The sequence below is a fragment of the Tetranychus urticae genome, chromosome 2 (genome assembly GCF_039701765.1).
Source record: "Tetranychus urticae isolate SD_2017Ah chromosome 2, NJAU_TeUrti_SD_1.0, whole genome shotgun sequence".
Taxonomy (NCBI): domain Eukaryota; kingdom Metazoa; phylum Arthropoda; class Arachnida; order Trombidiformes; family Tetranychidae; genus Tetranychus; species Tetranychus urticae.
The window spans coordinates 12,972,007-12,987,620 of NC_142959.1; the positions used below are offsets into that span (position 1 = coordinate 12,972,007).

At 31.4% G+C, this 15,614-nt stretch overlaps 1 protein-coding gene across 3 annotated transcripts in view; it reads right to left on the reverse strand.

The window, feature by feature from the left end:
- LOC107363191 (homeobox protein Meis1) overlaps nucleotides 1-15,614 on the reverse strand; it is a 53,678-nt gene that overhangs the window by 36,811 nt on the left and 1,253 nt on the right. The gene's annotated exons all lie outside the window — the stretch shown is intronic.

Consider the following 15,614-nt stretch of genomic DNA (forward strand, 5'->3'; position numbering starts at 1 on the left):
TCATTTCAATGTAAACATGCTGTTAATCAATGAATCGTGTAAATATGGAAATTTTACTTTTCCTTTTTTGTTCATTATTTTCATATTTTCCATCAATGAAACAAAACTGTTATCAATCATTTCAAGAGTCACAATCATCACAGGGAGTTAATTATCGTTATCGTTTAATGAATATCAATGTTGGAAGGATGAGCGTCAAAAAAGGTCAACATTGATACAAAGGGTAAAAATTGTGGATAAACATTTGATGGGCAAGAAGACAAAGAAAAAAATGTTAAAATGAATGATCGCCTTTCAAGTATAATTTACACTGAGAAAGGACACAATTTAAAGCACAAGACATCGAGAACAAGGTAAGTGAGCTTATCATTATCATCATCAGCACGCAACATCCTTTTCAAATGTCGCAAGCAAAAGGTAAGTTAATTTGATTCTCAGAGATTCTCTTCACTCCTTACAAAGCACTTTTGCAAGTGTAACATGTTTAACAACTCAAAATGATTAATATACAGTTGATTATAATTGTTGCAATTATGATTCTCTGGAAACAATTTTTTCCTTTCAAAAATTTCAAGTTAATCAAAAATTGCAGCTTCAATTGTTTAAAAGTGAGTTTAAAATTTGAATCAAGAGAAGCGCAAGTTTTAAACTTAAGTTTTTACTTTTTCTTGTTCCAAAAAAAAAGATTTGAAACAATCAAATTTTCCATGCAAATTGACTTTGGTTTTGGCACAAATAATTATACTGTGATAATGCTAATTATCAGGATAATGATGACTACCTGTGTTTGTTTTAAAATGTATAATCAAAAAATTAGGTAAATGTTCAGTTTTAACAGGCAAATGTGCCTTAATGAATAAGTATATAAATATCTGGTGTTTGAAGGCACACACAACACGAGACTTTGTGTGTTGTTGATGAAGCTGCATTTTTTTTGCTGCCTTTTACAGTTTCCTCTTGATTCTTAATCGTCCGTGACAACAATTGTCTGTGATGCCAAAGACTGAAGGTCAAAGGGGATCGCAAGATGAGGATAACAAAAGCCAACAAAAGGCTCATCTTTAACCAATGTTTTGACCTGAAGGCCAAAACTATGAACGGCAACCCGTATAACCAATGAGAGAATCATTTTTTTTTTGTTTTCTACTTTTGGTTAAACTTATGAAAACTGTTATTGACCAGAGCAAACTGTTCAAACTGAATAATGATTAACTTTGCCAACAATAACCATTCAACCCTCATTAACAAAATTATAATCATTATCGCATTAAAAGAATAAATTTTACAAACTTTAATTATAATTAGTTGCACACTTTGATTGTCTACCATTTAGCTGCTTCTTTCATCTTGTTAGACATGAAAGGCAATTGAACTTTTTTCATGATTTTTCTTTCAATCTTTTTGGGTTTACTTTTTCATTGAACACTAGTTGATATGAAATTAATTGGTAAATGATCTGATAACTTGAACAATGTAATAATTATGAGAATTGAAAGTTCCTCTTTGGTCATATTTTTTTACTCTTCAATAACTTCAATCAAATTAATTGGTCAACAATTCGTGCTGACCGTTGATTCGCATGGTTAACTAACCAAATTTAAATCATTCAATGATCTCATTTCCCTGTGTAAATATTATCAGATAATCATTGGAATTGAGAAAGGTCCAGTTTTAATTGTTGAATATTAAATAGGAGAAAGCAATTAAGTTGATTAGGAAAGTTTACCAATTGATCAATATCCATATTCAATTACGGTTAAACAGTAAATTCAATGGTAACATTGAATAAGGAAGGAAAATGTTAGGGAAGCAAAATGATTGACCAATTTTATTGGATTCAATTGATTATCAATTGAAAGACAATTAAAATTGTATCAAGTTGAAGAGTAAAAAAGGCCCACAGGAAAAGTAAAAATCAGTTGGTAAATAATGGATAAGTTGTACTACTTTTCATGTCTATTTTGGGTTCCTTTTTCATTTTGATTTTTCTGCTTCATTTTATTTCTTTTTCTTCTCTTGTTATTGCTTTTTCCCTTTCAAAGGTTCAAGTAAATAGCATTGAAAGATATACATTTCTATGTATTATTAGGATCTGTATGTTAAATCCTCTTAAGCATCATTATCAACATACGAAATGGTTTTGTCAATTTTTGGCCTTTTCTTGTGAGTTACTATTATTTCCTTTTCTTTGGCTACTGTATTTTGTATGTGTGTCTCTGTGTGTGTATTACAAACATCAACAACAACAAGAGCAACTGAATACAAATAATAAAGCAAAACTGGTAAACTTTGCTGTTCAACTTTACATTTTTGTCAACTCTCGATTCAACTGTCAATCGACAATAAAATACAATGATATCATTGAGAGAGTGAACAAAAAGGGAGGGAAAATAAAGTGAGCAACAGGAATAGTGAAAAATAAAGGGAAATAAGGTAACAAATAATAATGTCACACTGTGAACATGGAAACAATTATGGTTACATTGAGCATAATGTTAAAAGGTCAATGTTACAATTTGCATTGGAAGGAGCATAAGAATCATGTTCATCTGATGAACAGGGAATGAGACATGTAAATATATTGGTCAAGTAACAAATTGATAACAACATTGGATTCAAGTTACTCTTCAACTCACCAAATGGTTAAAGTGGATCAAAATTTTGCATCATTTAATCAACTAAAGGAAATGAAAAACAAAAATTTGACCGAAAATTTGATCGAACGCTTAACCAAAAATTTGGAAATTTCTTGATTCTTTTCGTTTTTTTTGGAAAATCTTTTTTCTCTTTGATTCAATCAAATGGCAAATACAATGACATTTTGAACATTAAATTTTCATTGGGTTTTACCGATGAATAAATGATTCAATGGACTAATCGACTTGAGCTGTTGAACTTCATGAGAATGAAACTGAAATAGAATTGTAATTTTTCTCTGTTCGAACTTCGGATCAATGTTAACATGAGATGCCCTTTGGTAACATTGAATGATGCGTTTCATGAATTTTGGTTGTTGTTCAATTCTGCAGTTTTTTTACTAGCTTTCATATTTCTTTTTGGTTACTTCTGCTGGTTGCTGATTCAATGGTAAGGGTGTGGTGAAGCCCACAGGCTGTGTATATAGTGTGTGGTGTGTTGCCCTTTTAAGTTTTAACCAGAAGAGTGAGAGAGAAGAGAGGGAATGATGATGATGATGATGAGAATGATGACGGAGAGAGAAAAGCAAAGTAAAGTAGTCATTCATGTTACTGTTGTGTGTAAAACAACATCATCAATGTTTACCAGGAAAAAAACCAGAGAAAATGCCAAATAAACCAGGATAAACCAGGGAAAAAAATGGGAGCAGAGAAAAAAAAAATTGAGAGCAAGAATAAAAGAGGCGAGAGCAGCAGAAAGGACGAAAGTTGATATGAACATTGAAAATGTAGCATGCTCATGATGAACAACTATTTATCATGAAACAGGCAACTTAATTACAAAGAGACATCTCATAAATTCATTTTCCTGTGAGCTTTCAAGTTTATTCAACTCAATCCACAGATTTAACTTTTCACATATTTGCAAACCTTTGCAATGTTTCATCAAAAATCATCATCCATACAGCATTAGAACAATTCACATTTTCCTTTATCCATCATTAATTCCCACCCTAATTACCATATCCTTATCATGATCATCAGAATTTTTGATCCATCAGATTAGCTGCCTTTAAATGGGTTCAAAATGTGATTCAATGATAAAGACTTTTACCAGAATTTTTGTCCTTTTGGTTTGCAATGTAATTAAATTTAAAGATTGAGATTCATTGTGACAAGTGAATGGCAAGAAATTGAATGTTTCATTGGTAACTCGAGAATGACTATTTAATCGGTTCCGGCTATAAAATGTTAGCCAAACAATGTTATTGACAATTGAACAATCGTTACTATAATAGCAATGATAATGGAAACAGTAATAATGGTAATAATAATAGAGACTGGAATAGAGATAAGAATCCTATGATTACAATGAAAGAAAATCATCTCAAGAAGTAACTAAGAATCGGATAACAACAATAATAACAGTTCTGATGATGATAATAACAGTAAACGGAAGCAATTGGTTAACCACAATAATACAAGTATTATTACATTATGGCTTTCAATCGATATTCAATCATTTAAGTTTACTTTAAATATTTACTGTTAGTGGAAAAGTCACTTTTTTGTCTTTTTTTCCCTATTTTCACGAGTTTTCAAGATGAACTTTTTTACTTCTTCTTCTGTTCATTCTGTTCACGTTCTGGGTTGATCAATGAGAGTGAAAAAAATATATTAATATAAGAGACATTGTTGAAGATGGGAAAACAAATTTGCTAACATTTTATCATTCACAACGTTTTTCATCATTTTATCATTATTAACATTCAGAGCTCAATTCGGGTATTAATTTGAACATTATTAGCTGTCAATCTTGAGAGGAAAGATGTGACTCAAAGGAAGAGACAAAAGAAGAGGGTGACAAAAAGATGGATGAAGAATGAATGAGAAGAAAAAAATGAAGAAGAAAAGAAAAGGTTAGGAAAGGTTGAGGGAAGGTTGGGGGGTTTGGAGTCTTTTCGCAAATCCTATTTGCAAAGCAGTGAGCAAAAACATGGTTTAACAATTAGTTGTTAAGCTTGAAAATCAAAAGCTTTAAAACCAATAACCAAAATTTGATTTTTCAACCTTATTTTTTCAATTTTTTGACAATGAACACCATGATTATGATCATTATTACTCCTGAGCAAATTATAAGTTAATCAGTATGAACTGATACAACACATTGAGACTCAGAACACTTCCAATAGATCACATCACTATTTTTATTTCTGTTATTGTTCAGAAATTCATTGAAAACAAGTAACTTGCCACCTCTTTGGGAATGTAAAACTTCTATCATGCTAAACAATAGATAAATGAATTGAATTCATATTTTTCCTGCTTATATATTTCAAATAATCAATGTGTTCGCAAGATTTTTTCGGAAACAACAAAAGCATTTACTGAACCTTTCCCTGATTTTTGTTAATCCTAATCCTTTTTCCAAAATTAGCAAGTTACTGCGAATGGATTTGAAAGCTCTCAATTTGCGAAAAGACTCTACACCAGGTTGGGGGAGGTTGAGGAGGACAAGATAACCAGAGGTAAGTTGAACGAAGGTTGAGGGAAGAAGGGAAAAGATGGTAAAATTGAGCGTAAACTTGGCTTTTCGTTTGTTCTTTTTGTTGTCCGTTTCGATGTTTCCCTTTTTACTGTGCGATGGTAAACACTTTTCAGTTTTACAACAAAGAGATTGGAAGGAAGAAAAGGAAGAAAAAAAAGATGAAAGAAGAACCATAAAAGCCAATAAAAGGTTGAAACACTTTTTGTCACATTTAAACTTAAGCTTGGGTTAGAGGCAAGGATGGCAAAGGTGCGCTTGAAATGACCAAAAATTGAGGTTAAAATACGAAGAGAGAGAGAGAGAGAGAGAGAGAGAGAGAGAGAGAGAGAGAGAGAGAGAGAGAGAGAGAGAGAGAGAGAGAGAGAGAGAGAGGAACCAAGCCTATGGGACAGTTTCAATGCAACCACCAAAAAGGTTAAAGAGGGTGAAGATAAAGGCAAAGATGATCATCAAGGAGAATGACTTGAAACCGAAAGCCTATTAGCAATAAGAAAAGGCCAAAGATATTGTTCTTCGAGGATAAAGACTTCTTCTTCTTCTTCCTCTTCTTCATCTCCTCCTTTCCTTTTTGTCTCATGTGAGGTCTTTTTGTCACTCACATCATCATCTTGTTTGATCATAATTCGCGATTCTTTTGTCATGATCATCATCTTATGATAACCTTTTCCTCTTAATCTTAAGAAGCTTAATGCGCTTGACATTTAAATGTTTTATTGTTAACTAATAGTCTATTCAATATTAAGGTCTGATTACGATTAGAACTGCAATTATTGATATTTCCAGGTAAAATTGAAATGCCTGTCAAACATTGCTAATCTTCATTGTTAACAATTTTAATGCACCTCAAAGTGTCATCTTTGTATCAATAAGGTTGAAAGTTTCCCCATTTTTTGGGTTAAATTTTTAAATCAAAAATTTTGCAAAAATTTTAACGAGAAAGTTTTTGAGAGAAAATGATTTTTAAGAAAAAAACTCGAACTTGATTGTCGATGTGATTTGAATAGCTGATTAAATTGCATTTTTTACTTTCAATAATTTCCTTTCAAATGTAAATGCAAAAACACAAATCGTAGCTAACGTTGCAACGAAGTTGCTAACGAAATTCAAGTGAATCTTTTTTTTCCATAAAAAAGGCAAAAATCATAAGAAAATTAACACTTATCATAAAAACAAATGCATTTCAAAATTTTTCAGCTTATTCTCAGTTTCAAGGTCAGAAATGATGAAGAGAAAAAAAATTAATTTTCCAAGTTTTCTGTTGAGTAATTTTTACCTTTTTTTTGCAGCAAAACCTGAAAACCTTGGTAAACAAAAAAAAGGTAAAAAAACAGAGAAAGAACTTTGAATCTGAGAAAAAAAATAATTTTGAGAAGAAAAAGAAAAGTAAAAAATTCTGATTTTCTACCCATAATTGTCAATGGACGATAAGATTACAGTGAATATTAATTGTTGCCATTGTTGCTTCGTTGCTATCGTTTGTACAAATGGTAAGCCAATGTTAAGCAGGTCATAAAAATGTCAATCAACTAAGTAAACAAGCAAAGTTTTCATACAATATTATTACAATTGTTGACCAGTTAACAACAGTAAAAGTGTTTTTCGCTCATTTTTGCCCTTAAAATTGCAGTTATCTCGGCATTTTTGCCCCACTTTTGTCTTCACCTGGGCCAATGTAATTAGTTTCATCATTTTTCTTCCAAAAGTTTTTCAACGCATCTCGAGGTCGAGCAAAAAAGGTTAACCTTTTTTTTAAACAAAAACCAACAGAAAAGTGATTTTTATAACATTTCAATTGATGGTTAACAAGGTTATCATTATAACTATCATTTTGCTATAAACTGTGAACCTTTATCAATTCCCAGTTTTACCTTTTCTTTATCCATTATTATTACCTTTATTATAATCATTATCATTGCCATTTGTCACTTTGTGTGTGGCTTTTATTTCGATGAATATTGTTAATATTATCATCATTATTATCATTATTATTACCTAGTAAAATGAGTTATCTGATTGATTGGTTCACAAAAAGTATTTGCAATGAAACACTTTTTGCAACTTTTTACTTTTTGGCCCGTTATTATCGTTATCTCAATCATCATAATCATCACCAGCTCGTTTCAAGATTGGCTTTCTTGTTTGCGAGTCTGGTGTTGATTTAATTTAATGAACTCGCAGTGAAAATTGAATTTTTACTCGTTGCAAGGTTGATGAAGATTGCCGGTGATAATGAGAAAAAAATGGAAACTCTGTTACAATATTAAATGGTGTAAATGAAATAAGGAAAAAAAAAGTTGAACAATAAGGTAAAAGAGTGCAACACTAACAGTGTAAGTGAAGGTAAATGATAATGGGATGGAGGAGATGAAGATGGGCAAGAAACTGGTACACAAGGATGAGGCTGAGGTAAAACGTGATTGTAAAGAGATGATAATGTATTAGAGATGAAAGTAAGAGCTGCAAACAAAACTAAATAACAAGTTAAAATTCATTGAGATAACGTGAGGTAAGTATTTCAAGTGTGAAACAAGCAACCTCAACAAGCACTTATATCATGTGTGTATTAATATATATTTATATTTGGGTTCAGGCTTGAAATAATGATAATCAAAATGAGAATCAGAATGAGAATGGCGAACCGAAAAAAGAGGTTCATTTTGTTTTCTCTCGCCGTGTTTGCTTTGCTGCCTTTTTTTACAAGCGTTTGTTGTATTACTTTGCTTTTTCTCTCATTTATACTCATTGAAATTGAAATTAATTCAATCAGTGGTAATTTAAGAAGGTCATATTAAGAGATTAGAAAGTGAAGGGAAAGAGTGAGAGTGAATAAGATTAAGAAACATGGGAGTTTCATCGCCATCATCATAATCATCATCAGCATCAAGCATTTTTGTGTTCATTCATTTCAGCCAATGTTTTGCCTTTTTGTGTACAATCAAAGATGCTCATTGAAATAAGGTTAGGCAAAGATTTAATTAAGGAAACGGCAAAAGATGATTAGAGTTTACAGTTGGTAAATTGTTTGGGTAAATGGAGCAAAATGGTTTATAATCAACATTCATCATGCAAAAATAATTCCAATGATTTTTGATGAAGAGAATTGAGAAATTTCATTTTCTTGTAAGTTGAAGGTAAACTTTGGTCGTTTGTCAACTGGAAACAAGTTGCATTATAAATTCAAAGTTGGTCCAATTGTGAGCTTTGGAACTTCTTGAAACAAAGTTTCAAGGCGAAATGGCGAGAATTGAAAATTGTTTCAAAAATGTGGTTTACAGTGAAAAATGTTGAGCAAAAATATTGTCAACAGTAATTATCATAGACTCATGTTGAAATCGTTTTTTCCCTTCAAACAAATTTTCGCTTATCTTTTCATTATTTATATTTATCGTTAGTTAACCAAGGTTACAGTCAATTTATCAGCTTCAACATCTTCTTCATCTTCTTCTTCATCTTTCGTATTTTCGTTAACGTAAACTTTATTGAAAATAAACTTTCAATTATCTTAAAAAACTTGTCTCTTCTTTACTCTAAATCATCATCTTTTCGTCACAAGGAGAAGCAGAGAGAGAAAAAAAAGTTCAACAAAAATGTTGAGCTGAAAATTTTACCCTTGACTAATTTATTGCTATTTATTTTCAAACAGATTGTTTCACATTTCTTTCATCGATACCGTTGATCATCATGAAGACATGGGATCGCTAACAATTAATCAAAGGTTGAATCAATTCTTGAAGTAAAAAACTTGGATCGAAATGAGACAAAACTTTATCAACAGTAGTCTTGAAATCTTATTGAACAATAATGCAAAATAAGGTAAAGTGAAAAGGAACGAAAAATGATGTGAATCTGATGAATCGAATGATGATGTTTGCTCTTTTCCCTTGTCATCCTTCTCAAGATGAGAGGGATGACAAGAGAAGAAAAGGTGAAAAGCTTAAGCTTATTCTTAAAGAAGTATCCTGTTGACAGTTATGAAGGTAAAAGAGGCCGACATTTGCCGACAAACAGTTTACCTGATGAGCTTTTCCAAGTTAATCTTACACCAATTGATATTGATAACATTGAAGAGGCCAACAGTTGATAAATATTAATAAAACAAAGAGAAGGAGAGAAGATGAAGAAGATGAAGATAATTATGAAAAGTCAAGTGGCAATGCTTGACACACATTTTCCATTCCTTTATTTAACCATCAACAGTGTAAATCCTTTTTCCTCACTCAATTCCACTCGTAACATTTTCCCCTGAACCCGGTAACACACCATAATCACAATCGTAATTACCTTTGATTACGATACAGAGTTACGCTCTTCATTGAAATCTACTGACAATAACGTTCCTTTTAAATTAACCTTCATAATTGTTTTTAGACGAAAAAATTCATCAATAATTATCCATCATTATTATGAATTAAAAGGATCATTTAATGATTACTTAATGATGAGGATGATTCAAATTATCAAAAAATTAGGTTTTCCCTTTCAATATGTATAATTATTTGCATTTTGTTCATTCATAATTTTAATATTTTTACTCAGATGTTTAGCCTTTCCCGTTTAAATAACTATCAATTAGATTAAATTAAGGTTACATATTGATGAGGATGAATCCAGGATTGATAGAGGTTCAAGGTTTTAATTGAATAATCATTTCAATGAAAAGTTGAAAGGTTGAACAATGTTACAAACAGTTTTACATTTGAAATTGAAAAAAATGGCTTTCTTTGTTGCCTTTGATATAAAGTTGATATCAAAATGATATGAAAGTGCCATTAAAGTGCTAAAGAGTATAATGAATGTTGAAACAAGAAACAAGAATCGTGTTTAAATTCAATTTCAATGTTTAGTCTGAGCAACTAAATAATGGATATTTGTTAACTAACACAAATTAGCCACTTGAAAAAGCTGTTAAACTTAATGAATAAACTAGAATAATCTTGCTGCTCTTTTTTCTTCTTCTCCTTCTCATCCTCATCTTCATTCGGGCCTCTCATGATGTACTTCAATTTCAAGTGTGTTATCCTCTTCATTACAAAAATACCTTTTTTTGTTGTTTTCACTGTTGGACTGCAAAGAGTTACTAGGTAACCAGCGATATATCAACATGTTTCATCATTTCTGATTCAATGATTAAAAGTGAATGACGAAGGTAAAGAGAGGCGATGGTTTTTCATGTAACAAACAATCAGCAATTTTGTTCAAATTATCATTTGTTCCTTGCCTTTATTTCCATTAGATCATCAGAGGCTACATTTACCTAATATCGATCAGAGAGAAGAAAATGTTTACCTGAGAACCAAAATTAACCACCATGATTAGGATTAGGCGCGGTGATTTTCATCTTCAAGGTGTGGTACCAGAGTTTTGCTCTTATCATCACTTTTTTCATATTTTTCTTGCTCACAGATAATCATCAGTTTAAAAGGGAAAATTAAAAAATGAGCAAAAAGTTCCAAGGGTTAACCTGAAGTTAATTTAATTGAATCTGTCTTTTTGTCTTTTCGTCTCTTTCATTGGCTTTTCCGATTACGATTCTTGTTTTTATTGTTCAATTGAGTGAAAGGAAGGTATAATAATGTATTAATAATGATCATAATGGTAAGTAAAATGTATCTGATTAACTGGATTAGGCAGACTAGTAAAGTTAATCTGAATGAATATGAATAAAATATATCCTGTTAATAATCTGCTCAATCATCATTCAATCAAGTGAATAAAAGTACACAATGAACAAGGGAAGAGCGAGGAGAGAGCGCTGGAAAAAAGGTTCAATTTATTCACGGCACTGTGGCAGCAAACAAACAAAGCAAAAAAATGAGAGTTAATCCTCTTTACACAAAATAATGTTAACTCTTGCAACAAAAGGTAATATCATTATGATTATTATTTGATAGTAAAACCTTTAAAGGTGAATAAACAGATTGAGGATGATTAGCAATGTTTTAAAGTAGAGATTAGCTGATCAACTGAGCAAGTTGATACAAAATGAGTTGAACACAAAAAGGACAAAATGGGTAAAAATTTGAGCAAATATTCAGATATAAAAGGCAACATCAGAAAGACTTTTTTTCAAGCTGGAAGAAGGCGAAGAGAGAAAAAAAATGAATGAGAAAAAAAAGCAAAATGCTTTTGTTGAATTTGCAAGAACAAAAATGAAGAGAGAGAGAAGATGAAGGCGATGAGAAGAGCATTTAACACTGTTTGTCCTCGAAATGCTCATTCCTTTAAAAGTTGTGGACCCACGAAAAAAAATACATAAAAGAGAGGAACACAGAAGGTTAACTCTAGTTAACAGTTTTGCTGGAGAAGAGGAAAAGTTTTGTTCATATGGTACCAAAAGCGTTTGCTTTTGTTACAGCTTATCTGAAATGTTGCGTGCAAAGATGATGCTGAAGATGATGAAGAAAAGGCAAAGCGTCAAATAATGCAAAGAAGAAGGAAGAAGATGCGAAGAAGAAGAAGATGGAAAAGATGAAAAGAGCAATTGCAATTGTTAGTTTCACTTTACTTTTCTTCTTCTTTCCTTTTCATTTTACTTTTCTTCTTCTTCTTCTTCTCTTCTTGTCTTCTATATGAAAATGGTTTACACTTCTTTGTATGTGATTATAAGCAACTCAAGAAGATACGATGATTCGATGATGATGATGATGAGGGAATGTGATACAATAAAGTGAACATCAAATGACTTTCTAGACAATCTTTTCGTAGATTTGAGGAAAACTCAGTAACCAGTTCTTTCCATCCCTCTATTGTGTATTACAATGCATCAATACATCACTATGATTAACATTTTTACTTGTTATAAACCAATCATCATCACATTCAAGGACAGTTGCAAATTGAATTATGAACAAAAATTCAACAAGTAATCAAGAAACTTTCAAAACGTCAAAACGCTTTTCAGAATCCAATCTCAAGTTTCATCATTTCTAGAAATTATTTTAATGATGATGACCGGTAAATTGGTTGATAACTAATCAAGTGATTTTGTTTACAATATTTTCCTAATCACAATGGATGTTAACTTGAGTCGACCAAAGATCTGATCAGTCGACTTAGTCCGTTCTGCACTTTTCAAATGAGCTTGAGTCCATTAAAAGGTTCGTCTTGAGGTTTAATTTAAATTTGAAACTTTTCTCCTTTTCTCCTTTTCAGTTTCAATGTTTCAATGTTTTCAATGTTGCTCATCATTTCTGGTCAAAAATTATAATTAACTGACCAGCAAAGAAGATTAACATTAAAATGCTTTCTATCATAGCGATATGATTGAGATAATGAAAGGTCAAATCCCTTTTTACTTTCCATCCTCATCATCATCTTCATCACCTTTTGATGAGCCCATCAATCAACATCCAGAAAAACTCATAACCATGACTTTAGCTTTTGTTTTTAGCCAAAAGTAAAAAATCTGAAATGTATAATCAGAGAAGAATTTAATTTTTTTCTCATTTTCTCATTGATAACATTTTTTTCATCATTAACTAATCATTAAAAGAAACGAGAATTAAATATTTAATAACAATCAAAAGTAATTAAAAAGATTTAGTTGGAACAAAAATTGTTTGTTTTTTCCAGTAAACATGGTTAACATGAACTTATTGACTTAGATTTTTGGATAATTGCAATTATAATTATAAATTGTTATGTAAATGGTGAATTAAAGATTAACACTGTTAATCTGGTAAAACAATTTTCAAGGTAAACTTGAGATTATAAGTGAATGACATAGTTATATTATCATCATGTTATCCTTAATATTAGTTTTGCAACAGAAAATTGAATCACTAAATATTTCATTTTTGTTGGTTCAGGTGAAAATAAATCATCAGTATCATGAACAGATAAGTTGAAAATTTACTTGAAAAACTTAGATAACATGAAATTAGGCTCGGGAGAGGAAAGGTTGAGAATGAAGAGGATAAAGTTTGTCTTGTTGATCGTCTTTTTTCCTTCTGTTCATCTTTTAAATCCTTCAAAATATCATCATGGATCATCTTTTTTTTGTCCTTCTATTGAATCTTTCCTTTAGATTATGGAAGTAAAGCAAAAAGGTGAAAAAAAGTGGAAAAAAGGGAGTGAAGATTATATTGCTGTTGATGATGGTGATGATGAAAACACGGAAAAATAAATTGATAGTGACAAGAGAATGGAATTCATTTTTTTCTTATCTGGTAAAAAGGCAAAGATCTTAATTCTTGAGCGATTTCAGGATTGAAATGATCCTTGGTCATCTGGTGATCACATTTTTCCTTTCACAAATGTTTCCAATTGAAGTGAAAAGACAATTGAAAGGTAAAGGAAGATGAGAAAAGATGAAAGTAAACAAAATCATCTTGAGATGAATTCCAATTGAAACTTGTTTCACTGCTCGGTGATGATGCCATGGTGACTCTGATGGAGATAACGATGATGTTGGTTTGCTTTAATTTCCTTGAGCTTGTCAATGATCAGAAAATTGTCTTCTCTGTTTCCATATTTTCTTCTTCTTCTTCCTTTCTTTTTGTAATAAATTTATCACACAAATTTGAACAGGAACATCATACAAGAAGAAGAAACACTTTTCCTTTTTTTCTCTCTTTTCTTCTTCTTCTTCTTCCCAAGACTGAAAGAGGCTAACGAAGGTAACCAAACTAGAAGTAGCTCAAGTCAAGGGAACGCAAACCCAATGACCTTAGCTAGAGGCACACACACAGAAGAGGCGAAAGAAGAAGAAAAGGAAAGAGAAGATTTTCTTTCTCCTCCCTCCTCCTCCTTCTTCTTACGCTATCAAGTGAACCAGGTATGACTACCAATGGTATTCATTGAAAACCATTTATCATTCATGATTGAAGACAGGAGATGAAGATGAAAGGAAGAGACACAAAAATAGTTAAGTGAGCAACAAGCAAAAAGAGAGAAAACTTTTTCTTCATTTTCGCAGCATTTTTCAACTTTTTGTTTCAGTGTTTGGTTCAGTCTTTTTTTTCTTCTTGTCCATCCTCATTCATCCTCTAGTGTGACAAGAGTTGAACAGTGATAACACACAGTCAACTGGACAGTCCAGCTTGTGTCATATCAGTGAAAGCTCTTGACTTTTTGATCCAAAACGCTTCTAGACGCTTCAACAAGCTTTTATCAACAACATTGAACATTTATCTCTGAAATATTCATTGATGGAAAGTGCTAATGCTTTTTTAGCCGTTCAAAGGCTTCATTCATTCAACTTTTCAGAAAAACTGTCAAAATGAACAAAAAATGGTTAAAATTAACTAAACTGGTTATTATCAATCTCATTATCATTATTATTATCATCATCATTGTTAACATTATTATCATGATATAATTATTATTATCCATCGACTCTTAACTTGCCTATTGGAACCTGTATTCAAATACAGAGTCATCTTGGAGTAAAGGAAAAGTTTCAATTCCGGAAATGAACTGTACAATCGATAAAATGAACGCATATAATCTTGAACACAACTGAAGATAGCGAATGTGTGAGAAGAGAAAAGAGTAAAGAAGATGGCAAATATAATCTTCTTCATAATGATCATCATTCTCATCATCGTCATCATTTTCATCTTGCTGTTAATGTTTCCAACCCTATAAATGTCCTATAACATCACATCATCACAGAGAGAAAAAAAATGATGATGAAGAAGAGATGAAAGAGAGAGAGAGAAGAGAGAGAGACAAACGCAATTGAAAATTGAGCATGCTATTTGGATTATTTCAAGTTTTCTCGTTTGCGTCGTGCTCATCATCATCATTATTGAAATCATGTGACCTTCAGTTTTCAATGAAGGAAACAGATATGAAAATGATGATCATGATGATGTAGTAACCAAGACTACGAAAGATTTTCATCAAGAAAATGAGCAAAAAAAGTTAATCGTCAACATTGAGAAATATTGAAGAGTTGAACATTTTTAATTGAAACAAGCAAAAAATTGTGATGATATAGTTATGGGTTTCATGAAGAGATAATCATGTCCCATGGAAGAGGTGATAGAGAAAGGTAAGATTAAGGAAACATTGAAAAGACGGAAAGCAGTGTGAAAGGTTTCAGTCTAAAGGCGAAAAAAGCACGTTTAGCAAAAACTTGCAAATGAAATTTCAACTTTCATTGACATTTTCATTTTATTCAACATTTCATTGAACAGAAAGTCTTGAGTGAATGGCTCTTTTCATGAATTTACTGAAGTTGATATCAAATTTGAAGGGAGAAGAAAAAATAGAAAACTGAAAAGTTCGATCTTATTGGTACTTTCATTTACTGTTATAAAATGTCTGATTGCGTTAACCCTGACCTCTGTATTTACGCTAACCTTACGCGTTTCACTGTGAATTTATTCATGTTAGATGTTAACATGTTAATAATGTGATGCCATTTGAAACGCGGTAATAATAATAATGATAATGTTGATAGGTTTTATCGGTTGGCTGTGTTT